This window comes from Lepeophtheirus salmonis, chromosome 14 (genome assembly GCF_016086655.4).
Source record: "Lepeophtheirus salmonis chromosome 14, UVic_Lsal_1.4, whole genome shotgun sequence".
In the NCBI taxonomy this organism is placed as follows: domain Eukaryota; kingdom Metazoa; phylum Arthropoda; class Copepoda; order Siphonostomatoida; family Caligidae; genus Lepeophtheirus; species Lepeophtheirus salmonis.
In genome coordinates this window covers 4,457,609-4,482,158 of record NC_052144.2, presented here as the reverse complement: position 1 = coordinate 4,482,158, position 24,550 = coordinate 4,457,609, and positions in this window count along the sequence as shown.

Sequence of the window (24,550 nt, the reverse complement as noted above, 5' to 3'; positions counted from 1 at the left end):
GACATCTACTTCGGGATTCTATTGAATCAACATTTTATGGATTAGGAGAGTTAAGTTGCTTAATCAAACCGAAACCCTAAAGCAATCCATAAAACCTAGGATTGGCTTCCCAATAGGAAATAGGTTAGAACCATTTAAAGTAACAGAAAACCTGACAGAGTCCAGACTTTTGACTTTACCTCCAGGAAAGACCTCTATTGGACCATTATTCTTAACAACCTTTGATTTGTCCACCAGATATTAGGTAAAAATATTAACATTTGATACAATGTCGAGTAAAAATTTAATTTTTCTCCCATTTACCATAAAGAAAGCATAAACTTTATCCACTTCTCCATCATTTAACTGGAATGAGATAGACGAACTGGAAGGCGCAAATGACAGACAGATAACCTAAAATGGCCCAGTTTCCCACACTGAGTACACTCCTTGCCAAACGCAGGGCATTTTCACTTCTAAAAGACCTGGTTTATCCACAGTTATTGCAATTCCCTCTGTCCATCTTTAAATTAGCCATAGAAGAAGGCCACATCCCTTTGGAACGACAGAGACCTATTTGGTCCATGTATTCGGATACCATGCCAGATTCACTCCATCCCATTACTTTAGTGTGACTGATGGAGGTTTCAAACAATCTTTCTACCTACCGTAACGTCCGTCAACTTTTGATGTTCCTTTCGAAGACAGTGGGGCGGAGCCGCGGGGATTAATGTTCTTGTCAAACATGTAGAGAATTGCTAATCGCCCCAAACTTTGCCCAGACATGGAAGTTATTCGAGCGATGAAACGTTCGAATAACAGACTTTCCGTTCTGAAAAAAGCATCACGAATCCCTTTACCCTCGAGCTAAAGACGTTCTCTTCAGGCAAAGTAATCATTTGTATGGTGTTGAACCATTGCTGGACCTCTGTCCCAGTACAATGAAAAAGGAGATACTGTTCCTGTTCGGGGGACAATTCCCCAAGCAGGTGAACGTACATTTTTAACTCATCCCACCATGACAACCATTTATGGGCCCCTCACAAATCATCTATCACGAATGGGGTAGGGTACCTTCCCTCCAGCTGATCTGTCGTTTCTTACACAGCATATCCACAGGCTTATGTACCATTACTAAAATCGACAGACTTGGGATCCCAGCCAGAACGTTCGATATAATATCTCACCAATGCCGTGAGCTCCATTTTCTTCTTCCCCCTCAACTCGTCCTCACTTTTAAGTTCCAACCGGGAACTTTCATATCTCAGCTACGTGAGAGTGAGCCTGGATAATAATTTTGTCATCTCCGTCGCTACTTGTAATGTTCCAAGAACACAACCTAAGTATGGAACTAACAGACCGGAGGAAGAGGTAATACAGTAAACGATTGGATTGAGGGTACAATCCTACACTAACTTAAATTTGTCAGGAATTACTTTAAAAGGAATACACATAAAACTACGATAATAAAATAAAGATAAAAGTAGACACTACTGCTAAGAAGGTACATTGATTGATTGTCTCTAAAACTAATCCCAACGTTATGTTCATAAAAGTAAATAAAACGATGGTGATACACAACAGTAAACTTCATCTATTGCAGATAAAGTAGAAATATATGGCTAAACATTCTACAGTCTACATATGCTTCAATTATGACCAGAGTTGCGAGAAAGAAATAATTAGTTGGTACTAGTGTTCTTTGATCAGTTATATTAGTACTGTTTATTATTGATAGTAAAAACTAGCAGCTGGTAGAAGGAAACACAAGGACCAAACTCATAAACCAAGTAGTGAAACACAACTATTAGCTAGATGAGAGTACCTTGGATCAAGCTGACTATGTATAAAGGTGAGGCAGCGAGGAAATTCTGCGCTTGTGTTTTTTTCATAATGAAAAGAAGAAGGAACATTTTATGATGTTAAGGTTGATACACATAGCACTCTGTCTTATATAATTGAAAAGTAATAATTTTAAAATCCAGGCTTAATTCATTATAAGGCAACACAAATGACTCCTTTTTCGAATTTGTAAACGTGAATCTAAGTGCTTTGTGTCTTGGTAAAAGGTTCTTGTTGGGACTCAGTGATGCCGGTACAAACTTACAAGAGCCATTCACTACCAGTCCATACTGGTGTCTTGGACCTTACTTGCTCCAAAAGTTGTTTCACAAGCTCTTTCCTTTGGCAAGTTTCCTTAGAAATATATCTGGAGGATTTTGGTTCACTTGAACAGGGAGAAGCAAAGGGAATATGGAGTGAGGAACTGCATCACTTTTAATTTCTTCCTGTCCTTTAAGTCAAGTTCAGCCTGGAGACTCCACTCAAAAACATTTCATATAAAATGCTATCACAAATCTTGGCATTCTTAATATTAATTGGGTCCTTTCTCCTGCAGACTAAGATCAAAAGACGCTGAAACATCCATTTTTTTTTTTTTAGGAAATGCAAAATACTGGGCATCCCTTGGATTGGGATAGCAGACCATGGTACAAACACACTTTGAACCTCGAGAGAATGCAATTTTTGCTAAACATATTCAAATTAGTGCACTTCACTTCAATGAAATTATCTGAACAACCGCAACAGTGACGTCAATACGTCAGGTGAGTCAGCTAACGCCAACCAGACTGCCCTTGAAGATTTTTGTTGCCTCACTTTTATGAATAGTTACCTTGACCTTGGATACATACCAAGTGGTCCATTGAAATCTGAACACATACCAATTCAATAAATAATGTAAGTTGAGGGAAAGAAATTTGTCAATATATTAAAGCATAAACAGTAAATTATAAATCAAAACAAACCGGAGCTCTCTATCTAACGGAAAAGTCGAGAAAATAAAACTTAAGCGTGTTCACATTTCCATTCGCATACTCCATGCAGTTGGGCATCTCCAGAACCACTGTCTACGCTGTCAGCAAGTCTGAAACGTTAGTGAGGAAGGCGGACTATATCAAAAAGGCCAAACTGGACCCGGAAAATTTAAAGACCCAGCAATGAAAGAGACCCATCCCCTCCATTGCAAGAATCTTTTGAATTATTTTGAACTCTTTTTTGATAATTCCTCCCCCCCTATAGCCCTGATGCCAACTCCCTTGACTACCCCGTTTCGGGTGCATATCGAGGGGAAGACCTGTAATGTCTGTCATCTAAACATCCAGACCTTCAATGCTAAAATTTGTGAGATCAGACTAAATTTGAATAAATGACCTTTTTTTAATAACAAAAGGTGAATTAAAATTGATATTTTCCAAGTATTTCACATTTAAAAGTTTTATACAGGAGCAAATTTTTCAAAATTGTGATAGCTATAAACATACTACAAAAGAATGGGGGCCTTAGCTCTATGTTTCGGCGCCACTGATTGAACAGGTAATTTAGAATATTTGTCTTTTTGTGTGTGAACTTATGTACGAGTGTGTGAGTCATCACTTGAGAAATATTCCATGGCTTATTCAACACTAACGAGTTATTACATACATTTGTCCTTCATAATTTGTTAAATCTAATTGTTTTATTTTATATTAATAACTTTTTTTATTTGTTATTTTAAATTTGTCTGATTCTCTGCATCAAATTTCTATTGAAATCTATAATTAATATTTTTTAATAATAGTTTATTGTTTTTAGTTGTATTCTTTTAAATTTGCCCATACTTATTTAACTTACTATTATAAATATACATACGTTATAATACTTTAATTGACTATGAATCTATTGCCACTGTTAAAATGATAATGATTAGTTTTGATTTCTCATCATATAACACATTTTCATGTTGGCAAGTTACAGGGGAGAAATTGAAGGAATCTCAATGTTGCTACATCATATGCAGCTGATTTTCTTAAAATAAACTGTAATCAGTAGTAGCATATATTGTTGATATTACTTTTTGACGTCCAAATCTGCCTGTCTTGCCCGTAAGTCTGTACGGTACACCTTGTATTTCTTATAACCTTAGCGCCAATATATATAATTCAAATCTTAACACATATAAACATGAGAGACCTGCAAACTATGCCCCTTGTAGGTTATTTGCAAATGAGTTTATGAGCAAAAGTAAATGGACAAAGTCAACAATTCACAACTCATGTGACTCTAAATTTTACATATATTTCAAATTGTTTTAGGTCAAGATTGCATTGATAAGTCTTACAAACTGAGCAAGAGGGCAAAATAAATATTAAATTACTTATTTTCCTTGTGTGTTCGGTTGAGTTAGAGATCAAATGATTTTTGCAATGATTTAATATTCATACATAAATACATAATGACTGTATGACCCTTTCCTTAATAGTTCAGCAAAAAAAAAAAAAAAAAACTTAAATTGATTGGTGTAATTAGAACGAAAATAAAAATCATTAATGTGATGTAATTGCAAATTTATATATTTGCTGTTTAAGACATGCGTACTGAAGAAAGTAGGTTCTGTTTCAGCAAATATTTATTCATATTTATTTTCAAATCTCATATTATCCATTATACAAGAGTCGTTTCAAAAGTCAATGCAAACTCGTTAAAGTGGCTGAAGGAGGACTCCTAAGGATACATTGGGAAGGAAATATACAGAACATTAGTCTGCTTAAGAAATCTTGAGCGTGCTCCCGCTCGTTTTTTAAAGCAATGAGTTCGCTCCCTCTTTCGCTTAATTAAAAATTAGTGGGCTCATTCTTTAGCTCGTTTAGAAGTATTTGAATTTGACAGCTTCTTGTGATTACAAATAATTTCTTGAAATTTATATATATGACATATTTATTCCAAAAAATGAAGAGCAATTTGGTACAAGAATAAATAAAAATTTATGATCAAAACTTATTTTTTAAACAGAATAAGTCTATAAAATGATTAATCCAATGTTTGATTATTAAATATTTGATTCATTAACCAAAGCATTTTTAAGCTAATGGGTAGTGGTTTCCAAAAAAGTGTGTCTTGAGGCAAGTTCAAGTGTGCCGTACGATTTGTGATAACCATACATTATGTGCAATCGCTTATAATAATCCAAATAATTAGTCTAATTAAAATAAGTGAGTCAAGAAATGTTTGTTAGTCTTTTGGTGTGCCTTGAACAGAAAAAGTTTGGTAACTACTGTTTTAGTGGACATGTAATTACGAGGTTTCATGCATTATCCTCCAGTTAAGGCTAATAATTAGTTTGAGCTTGAACACAGTTCTCAAGTTTTTGAACTTAAGCTTATGTGAGATTTTGAGATTATGTCAATTTACCATATAAGAAAATAGTTATTCCAGTCGGAAAATTCGTTAACAAAAAAGAAAGATTTATCTTCCAACATAATCTCCACACACGAAAGAGCTGGTAGTGTCTCTGAGGGAACTGATGTCTGAGTCTTCTCAATTGAATGCCTTTCCCTAATGCTTTGGAAATATGCCCCCTCCAGCAATCTGGATCTTAATCCGATAAATAATTTTGTCTTGGACTTCGTTGATTCTAAAGGAAGTCAAACATATCATACCATCAAGGAAACAGTGACCAATATATTAAAGAACTATCTCCTAAATGCCTGCTCCTCATTCTGGGCCTGGATAGGCCATGATGGATGCTGGAGTCGGATACATTCAATGAGGTATATTAATTTTTTTTTAAATGTGGAGATATGATCTAAACTCCCTTTATAAGAAATCTTCCCTTTGTTGGCTTGGATATGTTATTACCATTGGCTTAGAACAACTTTGATTTAACGTAGACAACAGGAAAATTAATACGTCGTTTATTCCTTGTAAAAGAAGCATATGACCTTCAGTGATAGAATTGTAAAATATGTTCTATTTTATATGTTAATATGTCTAAATATGATAAGATTGAGATTAAATGTATGCATGTAGTTTTGTGCACTGATTAATAAACCCTAAAATGGCGTGACATTGTCGGTGAGTCCAAAGAACTTATATAGTGAATGCCGACTCAATTAAATATGTTTATGACCAATTGGGAAATTAGTATTTATAGTGTTTATTTAATTAGTGGGGTGTTGAATAGATAATATTATAGCTATAAAAATTACTGATCAAATATGCATCAATACTGAACATAAAAAATCTTCAATTTGCATTGCTCAATGGTGACAAGACTGTCCTAATCACTCAAAAATTTGGGGAGGGAAGAACAATATTGCCTATAATTTTTGAAGCAAACATGTCAGTAAAAATTTTCGACTATTGGAAGGGGAAAGGCTATCTAGACGGCTATATGTGCAGAATGCAAAGTTGAGGACATGAACAGTAGTGTTAGGAACTTCAAGGGCATGGGTAGCGTTTCTGTTAAAAAAAATCCTTCTACGTTCAACCAATATTATTTCCGTTCTGTTCAAAAAAGAAAAAAAATTGTACCGTGATCAGCCATAATTATATCCGTTCCGTTCTGTATTCCAATCATAAGGTAATACACTGAAAAACAGCCAATCACAACTTCCACTTTGATAGCGTCGGGGAGGCCTATTATGAGAGTTGTTTTTATACAATAATTCGGTGAATATTAGCTTTCAAATGAGCAGTAACTGACTAAAATCGGTTCATTCATTGTTGAAATGGAGGCCAAAAATAATAGAATGACCCATTTGATTGGCACCTACCACAGCAACTACAAAAAAAAATGGGCCGTTCACTAGTCGAGAAACAAATGAGTGACGTTATCTCGCCTACACTGTCAATGAGGTTCCACCAGTCAACCAAACTAAGTTCCCATCCTCCACAATGATGCTGGGATTTGTTGCAATGGATAGAGGAGAATTTTTCCACTTTCTGGAAACATGATTTGTGGCCTCCCTCCTTGATTGACAGGAATCCTCTCGAATACAGTACCTGGGGCTATGTCGAAAGTAGAGCCTGTGCTGTCCCCCATCCAAGCGTCGACGCGCCACTGCCGCCAAATAGGTCTCCCAAGTGTTCCTCTTTTCTTTATCAGCCTTTTAAATCATATTTAAAAAAGTAAAAAAAAAACTATAAACTTGGATTTCCTGAATTATTTTAAGTACTATTGGAATGGAAAGCGAAAATCTCTTTTATAGGGAGGGTTCTACTTTCCAAAAAAAAAAAAAAAAAATCTGTTCTGTTCAACGTTCCATTCATGGAATACACATTCCATGGAACGCAGTTCAATTTTGTGTTCTGTTCACAAGCCTACCTACCAGTATGCTAAGAAAAGAAACCGAAGAATGACAGTGGAGACCTGACAATTTGAATAATATTTTTAGGAGGAGCAGCTGTGAGGTGAAAGAAATGAACTCAAATCCTATTCCGTATCGAGCGAAGATATAGATAAGAATTACTCCGATGGGGATCTTCAATTCTACTCCGAGTCCAACCTAGACTTACAATTATAACTCCCTATCAAATCATTTATGGTAATTTCTATCTTTCATTGGCACACACAGTAGTGATTCCTGATTCGTAATCAATACAATATCAGCTTTTAAAATGAACTAAGATCCAATACATTTTCCTTTGAGCAGTTTTTATGAGTTGACTCATGTATGATTACAAGCAGCTTCTAATATAAATAAGAATGGAAATATTGTCTAGATTGCAGTGATTGTAAAAGCCACAAATGAGAAATAATAAAAATATAATACCCATGAGACAGGACATATCTCCTCACAGAGATCACTATAAACTCGTGAGCAGACTTTTGTGGAATTTTTTTTTTACCCAAGGACAATTTGCCAAATTACATTTCACCAAAAGACAATTTGCCGAATAAACATTTCGCCAAGGGACAATTTGTCGAATGAACATTTTACCAAAGAATAATTAGCCGAATGCACATTTCGCCGAATAACTATTTGGGACATTTGGCTGAAAAATGATATTAAATTTATACATATTTGCGATTGTATACTTTAATTCAATTTAAAATGAAATTATGATGAATAGCTATTGTTCATATGCTTTATATGTCATATAACTAGGTAAATTAGAATGTGTTATTTGCAAAAAAACTATTTTATATCCATTAATCAACATTATAAAAGAACAAAAAAGTAAGGGTTCAATGTAAAATGATTGTGGTAAAAAGGTTGCAGACAAAATCGTTGTGCGGTAAAATTACCGTGTACATTATTATTGTGAGCCAAAATTGATTGCTGTGTGTGAAGCAACATTACTGGAAATAATTTGATTATAAGTTATTTTATTTTATTGTGTGCAATTTCGTTGCAATATATATTAATTCGGACGTTATTGAATGATAAAAAACTTGCCATGAAATACCCCATTTAAGATCCCCAAACCCGTAGGCTGTACAGGTGAAACGCTGTGCAAGAAATCAGTTTAAACTACACTGTTGCTATTCTAAGCATTTATGATGCTTTTATAATATTATACTATAACACACCTCGAATCATAGGTTGTGCAGATAAACGCCTGGCCCTCAGATAGGTCAAATTCCGCCGTCACGAATTATCTAAGTATCCAGAAACCCTTATAATATCCAAAAATACACCCCGACACTATGTTGTAAAGGTGAAGGGCTGGATTCCAAGGACCCTTTCTAATATGCTATGATACATTTTCAGTCCACAGGTTGCTCACCATCAACTTCTACGTAAGTACTTTGTATTTTTTTTGTACAATTTTTTTTGTTAAATAGAAATTTATATACTTATAAGTATATAATAGATATGTATTGACTTGTATTTCTTTATGATTTATGTATTGTACTAATGAAGTGTTATATATATCCCATTTTAAGGGAATGGATTTTGCACATCCATGGGACAGTGTGTATCATAGCTTATTCGAAAAGGTCCTTGGTCCTCAGAAACGCGGCAGCGGAAGAGTTAAAGCGCATTTTGACACACCAATCCCCTTGTACAACCTTACGGCTGGAGTGTATTTTGGATATAAAAGGATTCCCTGATGCTCAGGGAAGCAGCAGTGGAATAGTTTACCCTATTTTAGGGCACAGAAGCTCATATACACAACCCGTGGGTCGGGATGTATTATACATAGCATATTAGAAGAGGTCTTTGGTGCTAAGAAACTTGTTGGCGGTAGATTTGAACTACATTCTAACCACATAATACTATATTGTGCTTATAAAATGATCATTAATGAATATAAAAATATTTTTCTGTAAAATAACAATCATTAATTTACATATATGACTCATATAATATACTAGCAAAAGTTTACCCGGCATTGCTTGGGCCAAGGAGGGAGAGGGAAATTTCATTGAAAATGGTCAAATTATATTATAGTAGGTTTTGTTTGTATTTCCTCGGATTCTTGGTTTAGTATTCCTGGTATATACATAATAAAATAATTCGTAATATAGGGAAAGAAGAGAATTAGCGAGTTTGTCTTCGTATTCATTCATAATAAAATAATTCGTAATAAAATACATAATACGGGCACAGACTAGTGCTAATAATTATAATATGAATTCTAATTCTTATTCTCGTGGATTCTTCACAACATTTCAATCCGGGTTAAGTGAGGTAATCCACAAAGTCAAAGCTTTATCATAGCAGCCCAAATCCAATTATTATTTTCTTCAAAAAATTCCCAAATCAAAATTCGCAAAGAATATTGCAAAAAAACCTTTTTTGCATTAATTTTGCAAAAAAATATTAATAACATTTATTAGAATTGTAATAGAAATACAAACCTACTAGTATTATTTACGTAGCTGCAAAAAACAAAAAAGTTATGAAGAATAATGTTATCGAAAAAATAAAACTCAATAACTGCTTCATTTTTGCAAATATTGTAAAAATTATGTTCTAAAATCTTTCGGAAATTGAAAATTCTCTATTGTGCATTTATAATCTATAATTTTAAGTCCCAAATGTATCGTTTTGTGCAATTCTTTTTAAAAAATTTCAAAATAGACGTTTGATGAAAAAATTATTCAGATAATGACAGATATTTCAGTTAAACATCAATTTTTATGTGTCAAATTTATATGCAAACGAATGTCCAGACTAATTTCAACAAACATTAGTCTGGACTTACCCAATATTTCATTGGAAGTTCATTGTAACATTTATAAGTATAAAATGTACTAAATTGTCTTTTTTTTTGTTGTTATAATGATGAAATTATGCTCTGGTCTCATTATGATCTGTCATTATGTTTAATAATAATTACTCATGGAGAAGTGATTAGAAATTCTTCAATTCAATTCGTTACCGTGCTTATTTATTTTTGATTCCATCGTTTTTACAATCGAAAACAACCATCATATGCGTTAAATAGTAATACACATTACATATTTTGATTAAAACATCAATTTTAACCAAAAATTACCTATAAATATGATTTATTTATATATAAAGATGAAATATCCTTGAGGCAAATTTACCTAGAACCATTAAGAATATTGCACAAATCCTGCATACAATATTCGTTTTTTCATTATAAAGCTAAATAAAACGAAAATATATTATTATATTCTTACTTAGTCATACAATTATAATTTGTTATATTATATAAGAGAGTAATTAAAAAAAAGAAAACGCCACCTAAAATAAAATAGATTTATGCATTTCAATTTGCTTCAAAGTTATGGTCGATTGTTCACTGCTGGAACAATTAAATCACCCTATTTTTAAATTCAGTATTTATTTCGTGGTATATGTACCATTTTGTCCCGTTTTCGTCACATTTAGACTCAAGTTTTTTTCATCCAGAATAGAATAAAAAAAAATTTAGTCAGAAGAAACATTCAAAAAACTATTCCATTATGTATTCGTCTTCCAGTTATTATGAATACAATATTTCGTGACGAATACATTTCGTCAAGTCATACCTAACGAAATTAACACTGTTCAGATCACTGATTAGGGGAAAAGAAGAGGAAAGCTCGACAGCTCAGAAAGTACACTGTCAATTTTTGAACGTTTTAAATAATGCCATGAAAACTTTAATATACAGTACGTCAACATAAAAAAAATATTGAACAAAAATCAAGGAAAAGGGTAGATTCCCAATTTTTATTTTATTTTTTAGCTTCATATATACATAGAGCCCAATATTTTAAAGGGATATTTGAGTCAATTATAGACTTTGGTTTCAAATTATTGAGATGAATTAAGAAACCAAAGAATTTTATCTATTATTTACATCCTTTGATTGTAAAAACTTATAATGGCCCATATATTGCTTTTCAAATAAAATCTTTTATTTTATTGTTAGAATCAATTTTAGCAAATTTAAGTGCAATTTTTATCCCCTTCAAAAATTAATAAGTATAATTCGGTTGATATAAACTGACGACACTTTGTCCAAGAATAAAAATGTAGCTTATTCTTAATATTTTTGACAAAAATAATTTTAGCATGATTCAAAAATTGTATTGACAAACCACAAATAATGTACTATAAATGTGAACTGACTAATTTAATAAGAACAATAAAATTTGAAGATTTAGATATATCTAAATAAATACGTATTGAAGGGAAGAAATTCTGGTCGCACTGCTAAAAATTGATAACATTATCATTTATTCCCCATTTGTTCTTTAATGCATTCCACAAAGTCATATATATTCAGCTAATAGATGTGTGAAAATGTATTACGTACATGGAAAAAACTGATGACATTTTTACCCCTTCACATTTATCATCGTTCTTTCAAGATCTGACAGCTTGTTAAACATGTTTTCAAGATTTTCTATTTGAAGTAATTAGATTATATATTCCCTACTTGGAGTATCAAATATTACTCCAGGTCATAGCCATAGAATCATAATTTAGGGAATTAAAAACTAATTTTAAAGTAAAGACTCCATTTACAAAGCTGAATGGTTTAAATAGACGGTGAATAGAGTCTTAAACCTTTGCTCACATGTCCTAGTCTTTGAATGTTTATAGTCCATAATTTCAATATTGTGTCGATAGTATTAAGACTTTTCTTTAATTCAATATATATATGTAATCAAGTTTCAAGTATTGTTATAGAGTTTAAGTCAAGTTGCAGGTCTTTGATTATTACATCAAGTCGAGCTGTAAGTCTTTAAATACGGACTGAAGTCCCACACATATGTTTCTGTAGTAATTTATTGAAATAGTTATTTTAACATGGTATATGTACGAGACGCATATTATATTTGCATCCCATATTGATGAGCAATCAAAGTTATGAAATTCCTCTTTCCTTTTTTTTTTTTTTTTTTTTTTTTTCCTTTTCCCCCCTTTGCTTTCCAGTTTTTCTATTAGAAGTCCTTGATAAATTCCCAATTTCTCCTTTTTTATTATTTGAAATGTACAATTAATTAAATGAATGAAGCAATCATGCATCCTATTATGTTTACCTTCTCATACCCAGTGAGTAAATAGTTAAATTAAGTTTATTTACAACACAAAGTGTTGTCAATAAAATTTTCCCATCAGAACTATGTCATTCATTTTGAACAAAACACTTATTGTATAAAATATATTTTACAATTATCTGTATTACAAATGTATGACTAATGAATTAAAAAAAACTTTTTTTTAATAAATAAATTTGTACTACAAAATGATCTTTTTTGACATTAAGCCAAACCTGGTCGAGCACGACCTGCTTTAAGTGTGTCACCTCACTTAGCGATTATATCATTTTTTCCAAATTTACAAATGTTACAAAAAAAGTAACCCTGGTATGGAACGACATAGCTCAATGGACAACGCACCCGTGATAATTTATTCGCTTGAATTCAATGTTTGTACGTTCGTGCACGGATTTTTTCTAGAGAAAGTTTACATACATATATGGATTTCGAAGAAGGTTGTTTGGTCAGATGTAGCATTTGTAACTCTTTAATGTTTACGTATTCTTAATCATTGCAACTCTCTCAAACCAATTAAAGGAACATAAAAAAATAAAAAATAAACCTGGTTTAAGTGATCATTTGCATTGATCAGTTTCTCTTCAGGGGCGTCCACAGGGAGTGGGCTGGAGGGGATGGGTCCTCCGCCCCATTGTTACTAAAAAAACAGGGTTTTTTTCCCCAAAAAATAATATTTGAAATTTAATTTAATTTTCCAAAAAAAAAAAAGTCCGTTTAATATTCTGTGAATATATATGGATTTTTGAATTTTTTTTTCGAAAAAGTTTAATCTTTTGTGAACAGCAGTAAATTTTTAAATTTTTTTTTGAAAATAACTATTGATTTTTGAATTATTTTTTTGTAAAAATATAATATTTTCCATGTAATTTTTGAATTTTGTTTGTAAAAATTTAATATTTTCAATTTAATTTTGGAGCTTTTTTTTTCTAAAATGTATCTTTTTGGGAGCAGCTGTGGATTTTTGTATTTCATTTCTAAAAAATTTAATATTTTATTTATTTTGTGAATATCTGTAAATTTTTGAAATTGTATTCGAAAAAATTTAATATTTTAAATTTCGTTTTTTTCCAAGAAATTTTAATTTTTGGATTTAATTTTTTTGAAATCCCCCTTCCCCCCTCAAAAAATAATAATATATATATATGTAATATATTCCTGTGGACACCCTTGCTCCTGCCTGATCTTTTAATACTGTAATGTTTAACCACTTGATTTAGAGAACACACGACGGAGTAGTAAAATTGCGAATTTTTTAAAGGTGAATCAAGGACTATATTAATATTATACTGAGGTACCTAAACAAGATTACTACAAAGTATACAAATAAAATCATAAGTATAACCGGGACATAGATCCCGTCTTGATCTACTAGACATAAACACAATAATACATAAAAAATTCAAGTTGCTTTAAACATTGGAAGTCTCTTAGGAAGCAATTACTTCTCCCTTTCTCCATCATGAGAAATTTTCTCAATTTCTTAGGCCCCCCCTCCTTCCATAGTCTATACGTCATATATATTATTAAAGATTATTTTTTTGCCTCAATTACTGATATTTCTTCTGCTATAGTTTGAATATTTCTAAAAATTATAGGGCTCTGTTGTTTTTCCACAAATTGAATTTGAATATGGCCATTCAAAGATTGTAATTGTCCTCATAGCAAGGGAGATTGTAACAGTTTAAAAATTGAAGTTAAGTTTGTGATAATTAAAATTACTTGACTTCCCTCAACTTCTTGGTGAGAAGTCAAATCTGGTTTTAAAGAATTTTTTAATTATTTTTATTCTTATTAATAAGTTGTTTTTTTCGACCTTTGTTTAAGAAAAAAAAATCAATAATCTACAAAGGAGTTTATTTATTCTTAGGCAAAATTTTATTTTAATTTCAAATATGTTATATAGGATTATGCAATCCTAAGAAAATGCAGTTTAAAGTTTACAAAACTATCATAGTTTTAGGATTCCAAGAGAACATCAGTTTTTACAAAAAAAAATAACAAGAAATACCTTTAAAATTCATTTATTTATGTATTAAGACGAAATATCCTTCAAACAAAATGGCTTTAAAAGAATATTTCCCAATTAAAAATGTCCTGAGGCAAAATAGTTAAAAGAAAAATTATCTAGGACCATGTAATCCATGTCATCATTACATGATGAGACAAGCCCCCAGTCTACGGATCTACACCGATTATCCCTTCATGATACTAAATAAGAGACAAACCATGCTGGTCTCTGCAGGATTTTTTTAGTAACTTAATTTTCCTTGTGAGTGTCTTTTTTTTTAATTGAATCTTCCCATTTTTCTACCAATGGTTATAACTCCTAGCTCCCTTTTCCGTAAGTGCGGCCCAGCAAACTCCTGAAGTCCACATAATTTGACCTCCAATTCACTTTCAAGATCCTCCAAAGTACTTATTGTCCTAATAAATCAAAAGAATCGAGATCCTAAAAGCAGACACTGTGATTAAAAAAAAATATGATGCAAAATATATCTAAACCCATAATTGCTCAATACACAGATGTTTTCTTCTCAAAAATCAAATAAAAATATGAGTTTGAGAAAAAAATAATAATTGCCTTTATGACTCATGGTCCAGGGAGCATTTTAGTCTCTAGTACTTTACCTGGATAAGCCTTAGCTACACATGTTCGATGTTACATGCAAATCACCTTTAAGATTTCATTAGTATGATTACATTGTTATTTCTTACACCTCTATGACCCAATGTGCCAAATTTGGCACATTTTGAAAAATTACTTTTTTATCAACTAACTGCTTCACGTTTGGAAAAACACTGACGCAATGCATAAAAATGAGTGTTTTTCATTCTAAAATACATAAATGAAAATAAATTATTTAAAAAAAAAGTTATATTTTCGTGAAAAACATCCACCAATCTTCCTTCACCATCGCACATTTTCATACTCCTTGTTAAATCAGATAAGTAATATGAACATAAAAAAATCAATCTTTAAAACCACGATAATAATTAATTCCAGAATTTGTTATATATATATTATATATCTGTCCTTGTGTTGAATAAATATAGTGTTGAATTTGGACTTTTAAATGATTTCAAAATAGAAATACTTTAATCACCATGGAAATCAACATACGCTCTATGAAACACTGATTAGATTTATCTAAATTAACTAATCGTATGATTATTTTGGTAATTTTCCACATATTTTTCCAACAAATGCTTTCTAATTTCACGTTGTTTCTATGACACAAACTATGGAAAAAACACAATTAAGCTCAAGGAGGTGAAATTAAAGTTTGCTAATTAAAAGTGAAAAACATATGTATTCATTACATTATTGATTTTTTTGGAAAAACCAATTATGAAGGTGAATTTAAGTGTTTATGTCAATGAATGAGCATCGTCAATGAGAGCAAAACTAATTAGTTAGTCTACACATCCATTGCAGATACATAAATGTCTAACAAGCACTACATTGCACCTTTCATTTGTCTTCTCCTCTCTGTGACTCTGGGAGAATCATTCTCCTGGTCAGATTTTGAGAGTGGAAAACAGATGGATCCAACGGATGTAATTCATGGTATGACAGGATACTATGAGGAGGGAAGAGTCAAGAGAAATGGGGAAAGGGTACTCTTTGGACACAGCTTGTTCAATGCTCTGAGAGTCGCATGTTCTTCAATCCGAGGAAAGAGGTCTGCAGAGGGTTTTTCAGAAGAAATGATGGGCATGAATGATATTCGGAGTAGCATAAGGAAACGAGCAGGGCTCACGGATCAATGTTGTGTTCAGCCTTGTTCATTCATAGCCCTTCTCAGCTTTTGCTAAGTAACTCTCTCGCTCTCTCTCTATGTACATAATTTGCAAATAAGTTTTTCATACTAAACTGCATCTTAATTTTGAATTGCTATTTTATATTCATCTATTGCTTAATCAATGTATATCATTATGATCATAATAATCAATAATGTATAATTTATATAGATATTAATAAAGTATTTATGTGAGCATCGACAATTTTTTTGCTAATTTTATTCCAAAGCTCCGAACTAATACCTAACGAAATTTCATAAATTGAAAGCTTAATTGTAAGAAGTAGGTACTTATTTTTCAATTTAAGAGTACTATAAAAATGATATGGGGAATTATGGGAAATTTACAAGAAATTTACTTTTTGCCAAAATACTCAGCTTGTGAAAGTAATACTGAGGCCATTTTGTCGTAATTCTTAGAGAACATGAAAATGATCTTTGGAAATCAAACTTAGGGTCTTTAAATCTGAAAAAATTTCTGCCAAGACCATACACAATGAATTGAATAAATTAATTGATGACTACGAGGCCTGAAAAAATATTTGCATAATAATGGAATCGTAACTCTATACAAGACAATGTCATAACCAAAGGCTTTCAGAGACCATAATATATTGGGTTTCCTAACAGATTTACTAACTATGGCATTGAGAATGTCCTTTTTGAAATTATCACATTAGAGGGGGAAAATTGAAAATGTACAAGGAATTCTTATATTTCCTGGGTATAAAAAAAATTGTTGTATTAGAGCTTAAAGAAGCAATTGATATCAGAGTGAGTTTGGCAGATGTTGAAGATGAATTCGTCATCATTAGAGAGGAAGGGAATTTTAAGGGACTTAGAGGAGCTGAGAGAGGTATATAGCCTCAATGTAAGGACGGTGATGGAAATCCAATTATCTATATTTATAAAAGAGAGATTGTGTGTGTGTAGATATCCTTTATTCGTTCCCACACCGTTGAACCTAAGGGCCTGAAATTTTGCATGGGTCCCCCTTTTGAGCTCGGACGTGCTAAGAGGGGTGTTTACTTTTTTGTGGGGGGTCATATAAGGGGAGCTCATGCTATGCCTAAAACAAAAAACCCATTTATTGCAGCTCATAGATACCAGATAGGGGGTTGAGTTATTTATCAAAATAACATTGGCGTTTCAAACAACATAACGTCAGGAGATAACCCATACATCATGACTTTAAAGAAACAACCTTAAAAGTTCATGTTTTATTGTTTATTTTATTATTTATTTTTTTAGAGAAAACAATCCGTTCAAAAAAATGCTTAGGTCCATCCTTAAAAGACGTTTTGTGCTTGATTAGGAACCATACCCGAGCGTAGATTTTAAGCACATGGTTGAAAAGTATTTGCAAGTTTTTTGATAGATTATGAGTACTTGTATAAAGTATGAGTAAACGATTAGCAGTTGTAAGTCATCTTCAGTGTGCCAATTTTCCAGGTTTATAGTTTGCCAGCTGATGAGTACAGGAACCAGTTGAAAAAGCATTTTTGATCTGTACTTTGTTGATCGACCACATTTTTCGGCAAGTCACCACAGAAAAAGGAACGACAGCTTCATTTTCACAGCCAGCTAATCGTTTTCCAATTGGTCTGGAATATTCTTAAGCACACAAAGTGCCACTATTTAAACTAAAAAATAAATGAAGAAGGTGTAACTCAATGGCAATAAGCATAAAAATGCACCATTGTAACGGTCTCTCTAAATAGTTCTCTAAATATTGAATCACACCACCTTTTCAACCGGTGTTAATTGTAGTTCTGTCAGTCGGTAGAGCTCAAAACCTCCGCCTAAAATCAAATTGAGTTATGCAACACACATTTGTTCTAATGTTAGAGTCGATTATGCATTTTTTACGTCTTGTATTACTTTGACCTTGGTCCCTAGAAAATTTAATAGCCTCTTACTGTGACCATAAATAATCTTTGAACCAAGTTTCATAAAAATCAATTTCTTACTTTCGTAGTTATCCTAATAACTAACAAAACAGAAGCCGAAACATAGCCTCCGTTCAACTTTGTTGCGGGGTAAAAAACCCTCAATCACATCATGAGGGATCGATTTTACTTTTTTCAAATACTGACAAGTGAGACGAGACTGTACAAAATCGGACCGGACTGGAACTAGGTCCTCGTCCATAAATAAGGATCGAAACAACATTTACCTAAAGTCCACAGGATGTGGGCTGGAAGGGCTATATCCCCCCTCCCTAATATCCAAATTTCCAAATAATTAATTTCTTCCAAAGGAATTTTCTATAAAATTAAATGATACAATTTTTTTCTACAATATTTAATTTGTTTAAAACAGCTCTGGACTTTTTGAATACTTTTCCAAAAAATTTAATTTTTTGTCAATAACTGTGGATTTAAAAAAAAAAACTTAACTATGTTTCCTCTATATTTGAAATTTAATTTCTGGTATTTTCTTCAAAAAAAATAACTTTTGAAATTTTTTGTGAAAAGGTATGGATTTAACAATTTTTTTGTAAAAAGCTATGGGTTTTTGAAATTTTTTTTGAAAAGTTACGCATTTTAAATTTTTTTATAATTTTTTTTTAAATCAAGCCAAGCCCCACTCAAAATATAATCATGTGGACGAACAATGAAGTAACAAGTATAATTAGTTAATTTAGACTGTGCAAAATCGTAATAATATTAGTATGCATAAATTTGACGTAAAAAGTTCAATTTAAAGTGGCCTACTTCTCTTCCTCCCAAACATAATTCTAATTTTCCTAGCTATCCTGTTAGCTTTTAGGTTTTTTTCTTAGATACCAAACATTTCTTAAGCTTTTACTACATCAACTATCCAGTATCGATTAAAGCCATCTTGCTAGATCATGCAGTGTTATCTTTAAACTCATAATAAATTTTGTATTTATAAATAAATTGTATATTTAAAAAATGATGGTTTTTTTCCTCAATACACAAGACTATATTTAAACTTATTTTCTTACTCACAGTCGTCTAATGCGGAACGATATTTTTTAACAATATATACAAATTATATGTATGAATAAATATTTGCAATTTTAACGTCGTAATACTCTAAATCTACACTTAGTTCAATTAAATCAAATATTACATAAAGTAAAGCATCATTGATGTATAAATTGAAAATATACTCTGTAAAAAAATCGGCCAGGTTGACGTCATAGGCATGTAAATATTCTATGATATCATCACGTTTGTTAGAAGACATGTTTTATACAATGTGGTAAAAAAAAATTATGGGAAGGGATATTGTTTCATACGAAATTAAATTCAAAACTTTAAAAAATTGAATATTTCTTTCCAATTTTCCTACTGACATCAGTTTCCTACTGGGGGAGGGGCTACTATAAAGCACGACTTCATGCCCGTTATTAATAATTATGGTTTCTGCAGACAAACGAGACCTAAAACAAAAATAAACGAGCTTTGATTTTTTCCAAAGTCTCTACATATAAAAATGTCGGAGCAACAACATAAAAAGGCAACGCGTGCTCAATCTCTTTCACGCCGTTGTCAATGCCAAGAAGGCTGACAAGACCTTTGGCATTAACATCTGTACTGCCTACAACATCAAAAAGCCTATACAGCCAAGAATAACCAAAACTTGTGCACCATAAATATGGCTGCCTCCATATGGCTCCTGACCTCAACCCTCTAAAGTTTGGTTTGTCGTCCAGAAAAATGTCTGCCGCGCCTTTCATCAAAATTTGGATTCGCTCTGAGCTGCCATCATGAGAGCGGAGTACGGCATGAATACAACCTTCATCATCAAGTGCTGCCAATCTGTTGGACGGCATGTCCAGCTGTTAGTAGGACATATTGAATATATAATATAGCTAAACCTCGTACTTAAATATATCAAGACCTGATTTTGAGTTGTATTTTCTTGACTCCATAAAAATCACTTTTTTCGTAATTTAGTGATGCTGTTGTAAGTTTTGGGTCCCTATTCTGTAGAAATAAAGTATGTTTATTTTTTCAAAAGGCCCTCTTAAAAAAAAAATTAAGTCACTCCATAAATAATCGAAAATTTTCGAAAATTTCCAAATTATATCCTATTTTTTCCGACTCGAATAGTCGATGGAGGTACCCTCCCCCCCCGTGGAACCAGTCCGGCTTACATAGTAGGGCTGCGGAGTCGAAGTTGGAGACATTTTCGGTGGAGTTGGAATCAGGAGCCGGAAAATTTGTACCGACTCCGGCTACCAAAAATATTATAATTTATATAAACAAACCTTATATTGAGTATTCGTAAATTTATTTTCTAAATGGTTATAATTTTTAGGTATTAAGTACTATTAGTTTATGAAACTTATTAAGTGACTTTATTTTTAAGTTTATTTGACAAATTTTAAACGTGCTCTATAGGCAATGCAATCACAATTCCCAAACCCTTCAATAGTCTAAATTATTATATAGTGAAGAACTTAGGTACTAGTTCATTACTTAGTCTTGTGAATAGTCAATGTCATCAGAGAAAAGTCTAATGTTGTGTATATTGTCGTTCTAAAGTTACGAGAACATAAATTATTTTTCGAAACTTATGAATGTATTATCAATAGATAGATTTTGATCCATTTCCTTTCTTGTTCCTCTAGTTAAATATCTTATACTCAAAATATTTTCTTTATACATAGTACAATTATTTACAACATTAACTAATAACTACCTATAGCTATAAATTAAATCTATATCTAAAGAATATAGACTTAAATGACTCAATAGTACTTATATTGGCTATAAAACATACTATTTAAAAATAATAATGGTTGTTGGATTTGGAATCGGTGACATTCAAAATACTGGAGTGGGAATGGAGACAGGCATTTTATGTACCGACTCCGCAGCCCTGGTTCTAAGTCAGGCTCAAGACCAGAGTACTTGATCTCGGAACAGTACAATTAAATACTATTTTAAGTACTATTAAATCTATCTTGCTTGTGATCAAAATTGACAGATTAAAAACCAAATAAGAATTTCGTTTGCTTAACCCTTAAAATATGGGACAAAATACTGCACTTATAATATCCCCTGGGTCTGTTACATAATTATTTACACAATATGGGTTTTATTACGAGGTGTTTTTCTTAGCAAAATATGATCGACTATATATAAGATAACATACAGAGTACGGCTACATAACTTCCTTTCTTATAATGCGTGGTAACCAGACTGTAGAAATAATAACGGCGTGGCCGTGTTTTCATTCTAGACACAATATTTTAAAGTTTTTTTGGAAACAGATTTAGTTGCTATAGCAGTAATGAGAAACGTGTATTTGCTGTCGAAAAAAAAAATATTGCAAAATAAAAAAAGGAACTGAAGGAGAATATAAATCGCTCCTGAGTTTTTATGGAAATCTGTTAATTGCTTCACCTTCTAGAGAGTTGATCTTATCAAGTGGTACACTTAATTTAAATTTTAATAATCGGTTTAAACTTCGTATAACGTCATTGTACTTGAAAAAACATATGATGTCATGTTATAAGCAATTTATCTATAAAATATGTACATAGATACTGTTTAAATCTACTGGACATAATAATACATTACAGTTTGATATCAGCTACATGTTATATGATTTAGGGGAGAACATTTAATACTGCTATACAGAGAAGAACATTATACACTTAAAAATAGAATTAGTGCAGGGAAAAGAATGTAATTATGTATATGTAAATTTATATATACTTATTTCATTATTCATATTTAAAACAATTTATAGCAAAAATACGTGAGAATGCTTACTTCAGAGGGAAGAGACTTAGTCCCCCTTATTCTTCTCTTTTCAGAAGGGAGAGACGGCATAATTAAACTGGCTGCGTGTCTGGAGGAACATGTAGCAGCTTATAATTTTAAGTATAACTAAAATACTAAACTTTAGTAAAATAAAGTTCAATACGGTAGCTTAAACAATGAAATTATTTGTTTAAAACTTTATTTGTACAGATAATTGTAAGAAAACTTCACTATTATTCTTATTTGAATCCCTTATTTGTGTTTCTTCACATATTTACCTTTATTCTATCTTACAACCTTTTTTTCTAAAATGAAATAGAGAAAAATAGGCCAAAAATCCTTTAGTAGTTAGACTATTCTTCCCAACTTTGGAACCGTTATTTGATAATTGTTGGGAACAGTTCAATGTTCACAACTTAATAAGGATTAATACTAAATCGAATTCGACCAATCCACGTTTGGAACACTGATAAGTAGAAAGGAAGCTAAAAAAATTGACAGAGCACAAAAAAAATTGCTATATTGTATGTTTTTATGTTTATAATAAACATTTTGCACGAGCATTTTCAACAGAATATCAAATTTTTGGTATTGATGCGTCCATAATATCTATGATCTATTTGAAATGTACATAGTACGTACGTAGGTATAGAAGAGAGGGTTTTGAAATTGCAAGCACTAAAGCTCTCTGTTTCTTTGGTTCGGCTAATTCTTTAGAAAGTCATTTATGACCTTAGATGTTTGTGGGGCATCAAGTAAATTCCCACTTGCAGCCAAAGAATCTCTTTTGGAGGTGAGAGTGGCCTTGCAGTCCTTGTCAAGCTTTGCAGTCAGGGCTCAGCTTCCTATATGCATATTGGCTATTTCTAACATTGAACTTTAATTTAATAACATCCCATGCCTCTCTAAAGCATGTTCGGCCTCTGCTTTTATACCATAGATATGATCAGGTTCCGGTTTAAACTCAGAGGATATTGTTGGAACAGCATCGGCTTTACATAGTTTTTGGCCCTTGGAATGATGTCCTTGATAGAGTAAATATATAATATCTTCTTATTATATTGCATTATCATGAAAACCAGGATTTTTTTTTTTTCAAGATATGTGCGATTTTCTAAATATACATCCCATTTATTTTAATTGGCTTAATAAACCATTGACATATTTAGGAAAAATTTCATGGACTCACTTTAGAGACTAAGAGTCCTAAGGACCGATAAAACCGGCCCTAAAACGGGACTGGACTAGACTGAATAACTAAGGACCGACAGAACACTGTGTACCAAATGTAAACATAACAATTAGTCAATAAATATTTTTTCATTATTGAATTTTGACGAAGAGGTTTTGTTACAAAAAAAACTTATATCCAAAACACAAAACTGTTTTTTGCAGCTCAAAGAGACTAGATAAGGGGGTTGAACTATAGATCAAAAAGTGATAGGCGGTTCAAATATCAACAATACGATTAAGTATGTTTTCTACATTCATTGAAAATAAAGAAAGTTAAGGGCAATTAAAGAAATCGGTGAAAATTGAAATTTCTTTTTTTTCAGGTGCAAAAAAAAAAAGAGCTTCAAATGAAATGTTGGATTAGTAAATAAAATAAATTTTTGTAGAAATTTTTCTGGATATTCCTTTGCATATAATATGACTCTTAAAAATTGATGTTTGACTGAAGTATCTGTCATTTTCTCAAGAATTTTTTAATATTTTTTTCATCAAACGTCAATTTTGAATTTTTTTAAAAGAAATTCCACAAAACTAAACATTTTAGACATAATTTTTGATTCAAACTATACATTATAGTATTTTTAATTTACGGAACATTCTATTAAATAATTTTTGCAATGTTTGCTCAAATGAACCAGTAATCGAGGTTTATTTTTTTAGACAATATTATTCTTGCAAAAGCAAAAAAAAATATTGGTAGATTCGTGTTCCCCTTTACAATTCCAAAATGCTATTTACAACTTTTTTTTTTGCAAAATTAGTACTTTTTTTTTGCAAAATTAGTACTTGTTTTTTCCTGCAAATTTCTACTTGGGAATTGTTTGAAGTAAATAAACAATAGACTTCTTATTTATAACATTTTTTATGCATATATGTTGGTATGTTATTTGAAGTTTATAACACAATATATACTTTTCTTAAATTCATAATAATACTACTAAGGTTACAAAAGCTAATAATAAGAGTTGTCAGAACACATATGGATTGATATAAATATTGAGTGATTACGTGTGAATGTGCTAATGAAAAAAGGAGAATTTATTAGACAGTTATCTTCTATATCAGCGTTTCCGAAACTTTTTCAGACTGACAACCTCTTGGCTTCAATATAATAAACTTCTAGCACCCCCAATAAACATATAAAAGTTTTTCAACTAAATATGATGAATGAAGAATAGTTATAAAATAATATATATTTTTACTTTATTTCATAATAATGAATAGAGGTCAGATAATTTTTTTGTAGGCAGAAAATCTTGGTATGATATCCTTTGGGCTAAGTTCAATGAAGCTTTTGGGTACATCATATAAGTTTGCCTACACGTTATCCTTATTCAAAATAGGAGAAAGTTACTGCACGGATAGTCTAAAATCAATTATTGCTGCCTTTTAATAATAATGATATATCTTTGAAACGAAGAATATATGATTAAGTCCATTAAGTACTTGTTTGATGTTTTAGGGTACATAATTTGGGTTTTAGTTTATGGATTTTACTT